Source organism: Crocodylus porosus, unplaced genomic scaffold (assembly GCF_001723895.1).
Source record: "Crocodylus porosus isolate Cpor-Errol unplaced genomic scaffold, CroPor_comp1, whole genome shotgun sequence".
Classification (NCBI taxonomy): domain Eukaryota; kingdom Metazoa; phylum Chordata; order Crocodylia; family Crocodylidae; genus Crocodylus; species Crocodylus porosus.
Window position 1 is genome coordinate 41,477,723 of NW_017728949.1, and position 9,872 is coordinate 41,487,594.

General features: G+C 41.5%; 1 pseudogene; it reads left to right on the forward strand.

Moving 5' to 3' along the window:
• Positions 1–9,872, forward strand: part of LOC109322484 — a 281,987-nt pseudogene that overhangs the window by 56,224 nt on the left and 215,891 nt on the right.

Genomic DNA, 9,872 nt, shown 5'->3' on the forward strand with positions numbered 1-9,872 from the left:
TATAACATTTTTTTTAAACCCCCTGAAAAGTCCTAGAATATATATTATTTTAAAATATTCTTGGCACTGTAGTTATGCTTTTAATGCTACTTTTTATTGATTCATTACTTCAACTTACAGGTGCTTATTGTTAGCATCAGCAGTGTAGACAGTAACGTAACAATGAACTATTAAATCACCTGTCACATATATTCTACCCACTGGACAGGCCATGTGCAATGATGATTCCAGATTTCGAACTTATCTGTGAAATAATGGTGGTGGCAGAAGGATTTGTGGTGCCAGGTTGATTGTCAGAAAGTTTATCTGTTGCTACAGACTGTCATGAACTACTCTCCAAACAGGTGCTGGAGGATAAGTCTGAACTTTTATACAGTCATTAAGGAGTGTACCGAAGAAGTTGGAGGGCAGGGCATTACCCATTAGTAATTGACTATAGAGGATTTCCAGCATATTCAGTAGCAGAAGTGTGAAAAATACTCTTGGCATTGTACTTAAATATCAGCAGCAGTAGGAGAGAAAGCAGGCAAGTCATTATTATATACTCTTGTATGAGCTCAGGTCTTGATTATCTCTTTGCAATGCATTCAGAGAGGAGAGGAAAGAAGTCTGCTTAAAAGCCTGTCCTTTTAAGAAAGCATAGACTGGGCGCATAATTACATAGGTTTATCTGGCTTTTCCAGGAGGGACAAATGACACCACTTCTTCCACCCCTCTCCTTGCCTGCTTCTCTGCTCTTCCATCAACACCTCTTTTTCTTAATCCTATCTCAATCTTTGCAGGTTGGGTGCATTTAAACTGAGCCCCTCCTTTTACAGAGTCAGGCATACCTCTGTTACTGTTCAGGGGCTTTCTTGCTTCATGATTCTGTTATCCTAGAATATGGATTAGCTGCAGAGGAAGAATCTAGTCAGTTGGCTATGCCGCGTAAGACTTTCTCAGTCCTGAGAGCCACAGTATTAAAAAATAGCAGACCAGATTTGGTGCAGTCCTGATGGAGGATTTTGTGCCCAGAAATTAAGAGCCAAAATAAGAAATTGCTAGAGCTGGACATGCTTGTGGCACATGAGAATTTGGCGCTCAAGTTATGGGGTGTGATCTGTTGAACATTTCTTGGATCTAGCTTTGGATTGGCCACTTGTATTCATTTCCTTTTTCTTCCTCCTACAAGTATGCAACCTCTATTCACTCCTTGTCCAAACTCAAGTAACAGAAGAGTTACTTTTCTTGCTTAGTGGACTGTGAATGTTTACAAGTTCATGCTTCCAGTGCATGTAGAGTTGTCTAATAGATGGGTAAGAGCACTGCGTCAAACATGTTTAATCATAACAGTATTTATTACCTTTACTCAGAGTATATTCCCTTCATGACAAATGTATGTAAATGTTGAGATAAAAATAGCATCTGACAAGATAGTTGGATGTGTTTCATTTTATTAACACATTAGTCATCTTGTCCTGTGTAGAGTAATATGTGAATACTAGATACATATATGATTAGCATAATCTTTTCAGTCAACATTTGTTGTCTGAGGTTTTTGATTACATTATTTTAATTAAGCAATAAGACATGACAAGCGTGGGATTTCATGGTGAGTGTAACACTCCTCAGATGGTGTTATAAAACATGAAGCTGAAGACTGACTGATTTTTAACCATTCAAGACGTGCATTTGTAATTACCCTGAAATGCACTGGCTGGAATGCCATTTCTAAAATGGCTTTTATACCTTAAATAATACCATATTCTAAAATGGCATATCCTAAAATGGCATTTATACCTTAAATAAGTGAAACAAACATGTATATTTACTTGTCATAATAGCCAGGGGTAGCATAGTTACGTTAGGTTGTCAGAAAGCTCCAATTGTGTGTAGATTGGCTTGCTTATGACAACACAGTGAAACTTTTAAATATATTCAGGTCATGTACTTTCCATAAAGGAAAGTGCTTGCTTCTGTCCTCTGTTGAATTATATGATGTAGTTGATATTATATGCCTGGAATAATTAAGATGGGCATATGGATTCCAAAGAGAAATAAATATTTTGTAAATGATGGAGAGGCAGCATGGCAGTTAGTGTTCATTGTATTTGAATCTGTTCACTTGAAAAAGATGAACATATCCTCATTTGAGTATAAGTCCTTGCAGTGTTTTGTGACTGATTGAATAGTTCTTGATGTATTAATTGTCAAAATGCTTATGATAGCATGTTCCTTATTTTAAACAATTTTTTGTCACTTTCATTAAATATGCAAAATAAAGAGCTTATGTGATACTACTTGTTTTTATTTATATATATATATTTTATATCTTTGTGTGTGTATAGTTATAATGTATATTTTAAAATAGAATTTAAAAACCCTTTTTAGTGGAGGTTAAAAATTACCCAAGGTTAAACCAGCAATAAGCAACCCTAGTCTCCCTTCTCCATTTTAGTTTTCCATCACCTTGATCTCAGGACATCTTTGGTTGGTGGGAAAGCTGTCCCAACCATCCTCTGGCATGCAGGCTATCTTTGGAAACTTGTAAGTGTGTCTAGAGCATGTTCTGGCCACTTTCTCCTCTTGAACTAGAAGACTTATGGGATAGCTGTAAGAGCCCCACCAGGTGGCAGGTCATATTCCTCATGGTGAATGTGTGTAGTTTATGATTTATAGTTTTGGGTGGTTGGGGTTTTTTGTTTTTTTGTTTGTTTGTTTGTTTGTTTGTTTTGGAACCATAGCACATTCTGGGTCAGATTCTGGTCAGGGAGGAGACAAAAACCAAACAGACAATCAGTTGTGCAGATATTCTGTCCAATTATTTGCCTGTCTTTTGTTTAAATGGCTGGTAGAACAATTTGAACTTGAAGACTTGGAGAGTGAAAGATCCTTAATCTGGAATTCCTTGGTAAGAAGCTGACTTGGCTCTTTATTGGGAATTTGTTATCATGGTATGTAGACATGACAATAACATGGGACAAGGAATGCTGTTTGTTCCAGGGAGCAGCATGAACCAGAACCTCTAGTCCAAAAAACCTGAAGGTGTGCAAGAAAGAATGAGATCCTCACATCCCAAATCAGACTGGAGACAAAACTGGAAAGGGGTCAGTTTCAGGATCCAGTTTGGAAATGACTTCAGAAATCCTAGGAGAACTGTTGTCTTAATTAATTTATGGCATTAATGGGAACCAAAGCCTGAAGGAGTACAATCTGCAAAATTAAGACGCTACTGCGGCCACAGCCTTGTTTGAACCTAATACAGATTTGATACGAACAGTGCCTCTCCATCCATCTCATATGAATCTTGGTGTGAGTAAATGTGAAGGGAATGTTTATGCATATCTAAAGGTAACACTGACGCCATGGAAAAGGATTAAATATGTCACAAGATTTGACAGGCAGCCATGCATTTGATCTAACCTGGAACACTAAAGAGAAGAATAAGCCATGAAAATATTGGCTTTTACATGTAATTTTCTCATTCACAAAATTAAGTAATTATATCCTGGGAAAAATGCGCTGGTATTGAATATACAGTATCCAGTCTATGTCACTACAGGTAGCAGATTGAGTTTAACTAGCCATATGGGTTGTAATTGTCTAAGTATGATTAATTCATAATGTTTGTTAATTTTATGCCTTATATTATGGTTTGTTATTATTTCATTTAATTATAGTGTCAGTCTTTTTTTTTAAGGTTTTGATGAGAGCCCTCAGGGATTTTAATCTTCCTAAGATAGTAACTAATGATATCCCTATATTCTTGGGTCTCATCAATGACTTGCTCCCATTGCTGGAAGTTCCACAGAAAAGGGATCTAAAGTTGGAACAGATGGTGCATCAGTCCATTGCAGGACTCCGTTTGCAGCCTGAGGAAAACTTTATGCTGAAGGTGGAAATAATGGCTTTCTGCTTAGCTTATTGTAAATTCTAAATGGGGTGATTGAAGGCTATAATGATCACTGTTGTTTGATGCATTTAAGTTTCAACATCTGGCTAATGCCTTTTCTAGCTATGGCAATAAGCAATGGCATGTTAGTGCTTCCTGCTTCTTTGTTTTAAATAGATTATAACATGTTATATATACATGTACATTAATTTCAGTTTTAACCTAACTGATTTACTCAACGATAAAATGTTACATTATGAAATATTGCTACATATTTCAGCACTTGTTTTCCCTCTTTAGTTACCTGGATTTCATTGTATGTTGTAATAAATGTATTATGACCTATTTTGCCTCTGTTACACAAAAATGCAAGTCAGAAACATACAAGTTTTAAATTTAGCAAAAGTGCTTGTAGCAGGGCACTAAGATGTGCCTGTCCTTTAAGGGCAGAAGCAGCCTGGCCAGGGTGCCCTGCAGGTGAGGCAGAACTCCACAGCGGCTGGTTGCCTCAGCAATAGCCTAATGGGGTAATTGGCCAGCACCTGCAGGCAGTCAGATGACTGAAAGGAAGCAGGACCCTGGAGACATGTAAGCTCAAGGCTGGAGCCAGCAGGGCACTCTCTCCGGCAACTGCCAAGGACAGGAGCTTTTGCACAAGAGAGCTTCCTGAGACCTCATGCTGCCTACAAGAACAGTAAGGCTCCAGGAGCCCCAAGGTACCCAGAGCTAAGAGATATGTTGTTTGTGACCGTTGGGCTTCGATTATCTGCTCTCGAGAGGCCTTCGCCCAGGTGGTGGGCATTGGGCGTTCTCTGGGTTTGTGTCTTTGGTTGTGCAGGTGCCTCCTCCATGACTCGCTTTCCTCACTCTTTCCTGCAATGACTTTTTAGTTCCTCAGTGGATGGGATCAGTCGTCTGGTTTACTCGGTGGCCCATGGTTCACCCGGCGGTGATTCATGGGGCTTCGCCACCCCTACACCCCAGCTTCACTCCACCTCATGTGCATTGTTCCCTGTTGGCCTCAGCCGCTTTTGTGGAGTTGCGCCTTTCTGCCAGCCACCCGTTATGACTACTTGGTAATGGGGCCCTGTTTTCTCAGCCCTGTCCCTACCCCGTCTTCCTTCCTTCTTTCCTTCTTCCAGCCCCTTCTCCCAGGGAAACAAAAACAAAAATCTCTGAGGCTCTCCCCTCGGCCCAAGTACTTGGGGAAACTCAAAGGGCTATCACCTCTTCAACCCCTTCATACTGGGAAACAAAAAGACAAATTATCAAAGAAACCTTAGATGCAGGGCTGCTCCTTGGCATACCTATGCCCCACTTCTACCCTTTCCTTTCCCCCTATTCTAACTTGGAGTGCTCTTCCTAACATCAGTCATCCCTGGGACTTCTTCCCTCTCTGCTGCTGACCCAACCAAAAATGGCGGTGATGCCTGCCCCTATTGTGACCACCCTGGGACTCCTCTTGGGGTCCTTCCCTCTGGCGTTGTTCCCTGCTCACCCTGGTTGCTCCAACACTCCCACCTGGGATCCTGCTGAGCCTCCAGTCCATCACTGGGTCCTTGTCTGGGTCCGCGGTCCGGGGTCCCTGCCACCTGACAGCTTCCCATCTCTGGCTCTTGGTGGCTCACTGGATTCTGTGAGACCCATGGTAGAGGTATCCTCCCTTCCCTGGGCTGGCTGGGGTCCTTATCTCCCATCTCTCTCTCTCCTCTCTTCCTCCGCGGCATTGGCCGCCATTTTTATTCCTGCCAGCTGGCGCTTGTGGCTGATGTCAACAGCTGGTCTTAATTGAATAAACAAGTGACTGATGAGCCGCGTGGGCTCTTCCTTCCACCCCTGCTGTGCTGTGCCTCCTGCTGTGGGTGAGTGTTTACTTTTATCTTTTGTGTGTCCCTTCCTGGGACATTGTTCTAGGGATGTAAGTTTTGCCTCCTTAAAGGGGCCAAGTGCTGACTTCATTGTGGGATTTATGTTGTAACCTGGGTGTCTGTGTTTGTGTTGATATTTACCCAGTGGTTTGGGAAGAGGATGTAGGGAAGGTGGGGCCCTCATTAGTGCCTAGAGAAGGAGGCACATGATTTGGGCAGAGCCAGAAGTTGCCAGGAGGAAGCACAGGGAGACAGGCACCAGAGAGTCTGGTGCCAGAGGGGAGCAGAGATATAGGGGCTGGAGGGCCCAGTGCCAGAGGGGCTCACAGAGTTGACAATAGCAGTGTAGCACCTGCAAGGCATGGGACACAGTAAAGGAAATGTTGGAGCTGTGTAATACTCCCTGGGTATTAGGGCATAAAAGGCAGCCTCTCACCTAGAAACAACTTTTTCATTACAACAAAGGCATGGTGGGAGAGTCAGGTGAGCAGACTGCCCTAGACAGGTGGGCGGGCTGATGTTGTGACTGGCCTCGAGACAACCCCTACCATAGTGCCTTTTTGTCTTTATGCAAGGTTAAAGGATGAATTACTGGGGAGACTGACATCACTGCTCTCAATAAGGAGAATCAGAATGCCAGGTGACAAGGTTTTCATTGTACCAACCCTGGTTATATCCAGCTCTTGACCTGATAATACATTTACGTCACCAAACTGACTGACAGGTTTGAACCTATTAGCATTCTACTATAAATGATTTTAGAGGGATGCTGTTAAGACACATCTCATGCTTTGCTGATTAGAGAAAATTAAAAATGATTCATTTTACTTTCCTTATTTTGGTTCTTTGTTTTTCCCACTTCATTCTGATTAAACAATGAAAACAGGGTGATGGAATTCATTTCAGAATATGAATGCGCTGCTATGCTTTGTTGACCTATTCAGCAGTCTGACACACTTTCCTTACCTGGGAGTGCCAGAATGTCTACCAGCCAGAGACATCTAAGCTTCCATTCAACAGTCCATCCATTTCAGCAAACACCCGAAGCACATTCTTACTTTAAACTTGTATTTAAGCCCCTTTCATTTCAATAATATTTGTGCCTGTTCTTAAATATTATATTGAATTGGAACCAAATCACCTAATCTAAGGTAGAATAGGAAAACTTATTGGAGCCTTAAATTTTGTCAACTGTTTTTTGTAACTTTTTCTAATGATAAAACCTAGATCAGCCATTTTAAACCTAGACTTTGGGCTTTTAAAATCAGGGACGGCATCTTTTTACCTCCCTGATTGTACAGGGAGGTATGTTAACTTTTTGTATTAGTTGAATAATGGGTCACGTTTGGGTATCCTTACTTTTTTTTGGTTCTTACTCAAGCAAACTCCTGAGTAAATGTTGATCAAAGACATCAAGTTTAGTTATGTTACTTATGGTGTCTGTAGACAGCATCACTTTTATAGGCAGTATCACTTATGCTTTAGCATGGTCATGTTTAAAGTAGAAAAAAATTTCATGAAATATCTATTCAGAGTGAGATTTTTTTAGTTTAAAAATGTTAAATATTGGGTGTAAAATTAGATGACAGAATCTCTTCATTTTATTATGGAAATTTATTATTTCAAAAAAGCTGGTATTACTCCTGGTATTCATGAACAAACATGGCCTTGTCTTACAAAAGACTTAAGAGGAACAGCTGTAACAGGAACAGATATGAACAAGAACATAAAGCATCCACGTAACTAAAAGAGTAGGTATGTTCCCAGTGCCAGTGAAATAAATCAAAATCTTTGTTTCTTCTTTATATTGTCAGCTTAACACTACACCTGTGAGAGTTGGTGGAGGCACATGCCCATTTAGACGAGCTCCCCACTCCCCCCATAGCTCTTAACTTTCTAAATGACAACTCTGTTGTGGAAAAAACAAATAATTTGATTTAATCTGAGCCACACCTATTTATACCAGCTAGGGATCTCTCACAGCCATGCCCTCTTTGAGGAGTGGTGCATGATGGAAACCATTTTCTTGAATATCTCAAGCCCAGTTAGGTGGTGACCAATGAGTTGCAGTTCAGTTTGGTCAGTCTTAATGTTAGAGTGTTGGTTACCTTCCCCTACTTTTCCCACTATCATTCTGAATTTTTTCCCTCACTGGTGTTGAAATAGATAGATTGTGAAACCAGATTTTACTTGATTTGTGCTGTTTTCCTTTGCAGGCACATAAGAATAACACAATCTGAAATGGCCAAGTGAGGAACTTCACATACTCACACATTAATAAAATAAAAATGTCCTGCAAATGTCATGGCAACTTTTTGCCACAACAGACCTTACCTTGAAATAAGGTATTGCTATAGGGATCTCAAAATTATAGACATTTGCCCCCCCCCCCCCAAAAAAAAAAAAAGGTAAAGTGGGTCTTTAACAGCATAGTTAGTGGCAAAATATGTCTGGTTTTCCTGGTCCATTTTTGTGTCTACAGAGTTAGCTACTCAACCCCCTGTGCCTTCCCTCAAACTCTGCTATTTTGTATCATGTGGTGACAGCAGCAGTTAAGACAATTAGCAGAGCTGCTAACATTTCAAATGACTTCATATCAGGTCAGTGAATCCAGAACATGTGGCAAGTTGGAACTGGTTAGCTGAGCAGCTCAGTGGGATGCAAAGTAACAAAGAAGAGGAGTGTCAGAAGTGTTGGGGGAGGGATGTCTGATGCTGGGAGTGTGAGCAGAGCAGCAGCCTGTATGGCTGTGAATGGCTAAACCAGCTGATTGTCCATTTACATATAGTGCTTTAAAACTGAACTGAATTGAAATCAAGAATAGGGTCAAAATAAGCTTGGAATTGTCCTTCTCACTCATGATCCAGTAACACATTGCTAGATGGGAAGAGAGGACGAAGATGATAATTTTTGACATGAACAAGGCTTTGTTAGGGTTTTCACACTGTTTGCCCTTTGGACTGTTTCCCCTCCCTCTGTCCTTCCTTCCTTCCCTTGTATTGTCTTTAAATCATTGTTCCTTAGTTTCTTGAGGAAGGGCTCGATTCCTCTACCTGAAATGTAGATTAGCTGCAGTTTTCCAACATTCATTCCCATATGTGTGCTGGACTGCTCTGGAAATTCAGAGTAATTCCAAGTGATTTAAGTGGAGGTATGTCAAATAAGCTATATTGTTGATTTAATGGTCTAGGATCAGAAATCTCTAAAGTGCATCTGCAGTCAGAGGCATGCTCAAGTTCAGGGAACATTTATCAGTTCTGGTATCCTTTGGCAATATGATATATGTTCTCACATAAATGTACATGGACATCCTGAGAACAAGTATGGCAATTACCTTGAGGCTGGCCTTGACTAGGTCCCAGGGCCACCCACTATAGAACAGCATTTGTTTTATGCAACTGATCATCCTTTCTGCAGGAAAAACAGTTAATAGGGGCCTGTCTTCTCTGTCTCACTCTCATCTCTGGCATGATCTGGGGGAGAAAAACATATTAAGTTGTTTGTATATGGAGTAACATGCCCAGCCATTAGGAAGCCCTATGTTGAACCTAGTGGGATTAGTCCAGTTTCAAAGAGGAGAAAGGGTGGGGGAGAAACTTCTCTTGCTTGTGGGAAGAAGATAAGAACTCTCCATCTGCATATCCACTAAGAACATCAACTTGGGAGAAGACCCTTGCTGCCTTTTACTCTGCCTCAAATAAACACGGACCTGTGGGCTCTACAAAGATAAGAATCTGCCGTAAAATGGAGGTGACAAGGAGATTTGCTGGTGGGGAGAGAGAGAGAGAGGCTGCTGGGTAATAATATTCCTCAAATATATAGGGAGGATAAAGAAGGCACCGGGAAATGTGAGGCCCCTGCAAGATTCTCTGGGAAATCTGGTGGTTGCACCAGAGGAGAAAGCAGACCTCTTTAACCGATTCTTCACCTCCGTTTTCTTGGGCAGGGACTGGGACTACCCCACCGTGATACAAGACAGACTCAAGGGGGATGCCTCCAGACCTCAGGTTGGAGAGGACTGGGTTAGAGAGCTTCTGGAGGGGCTGGACGTGTTCAAATCAGTGGGTCCAGATGCTCTCCACCCCAGGGTGTTGAGGGAGCTAGCAGGGGTTATTGCAGGGCCTTTGGCATGG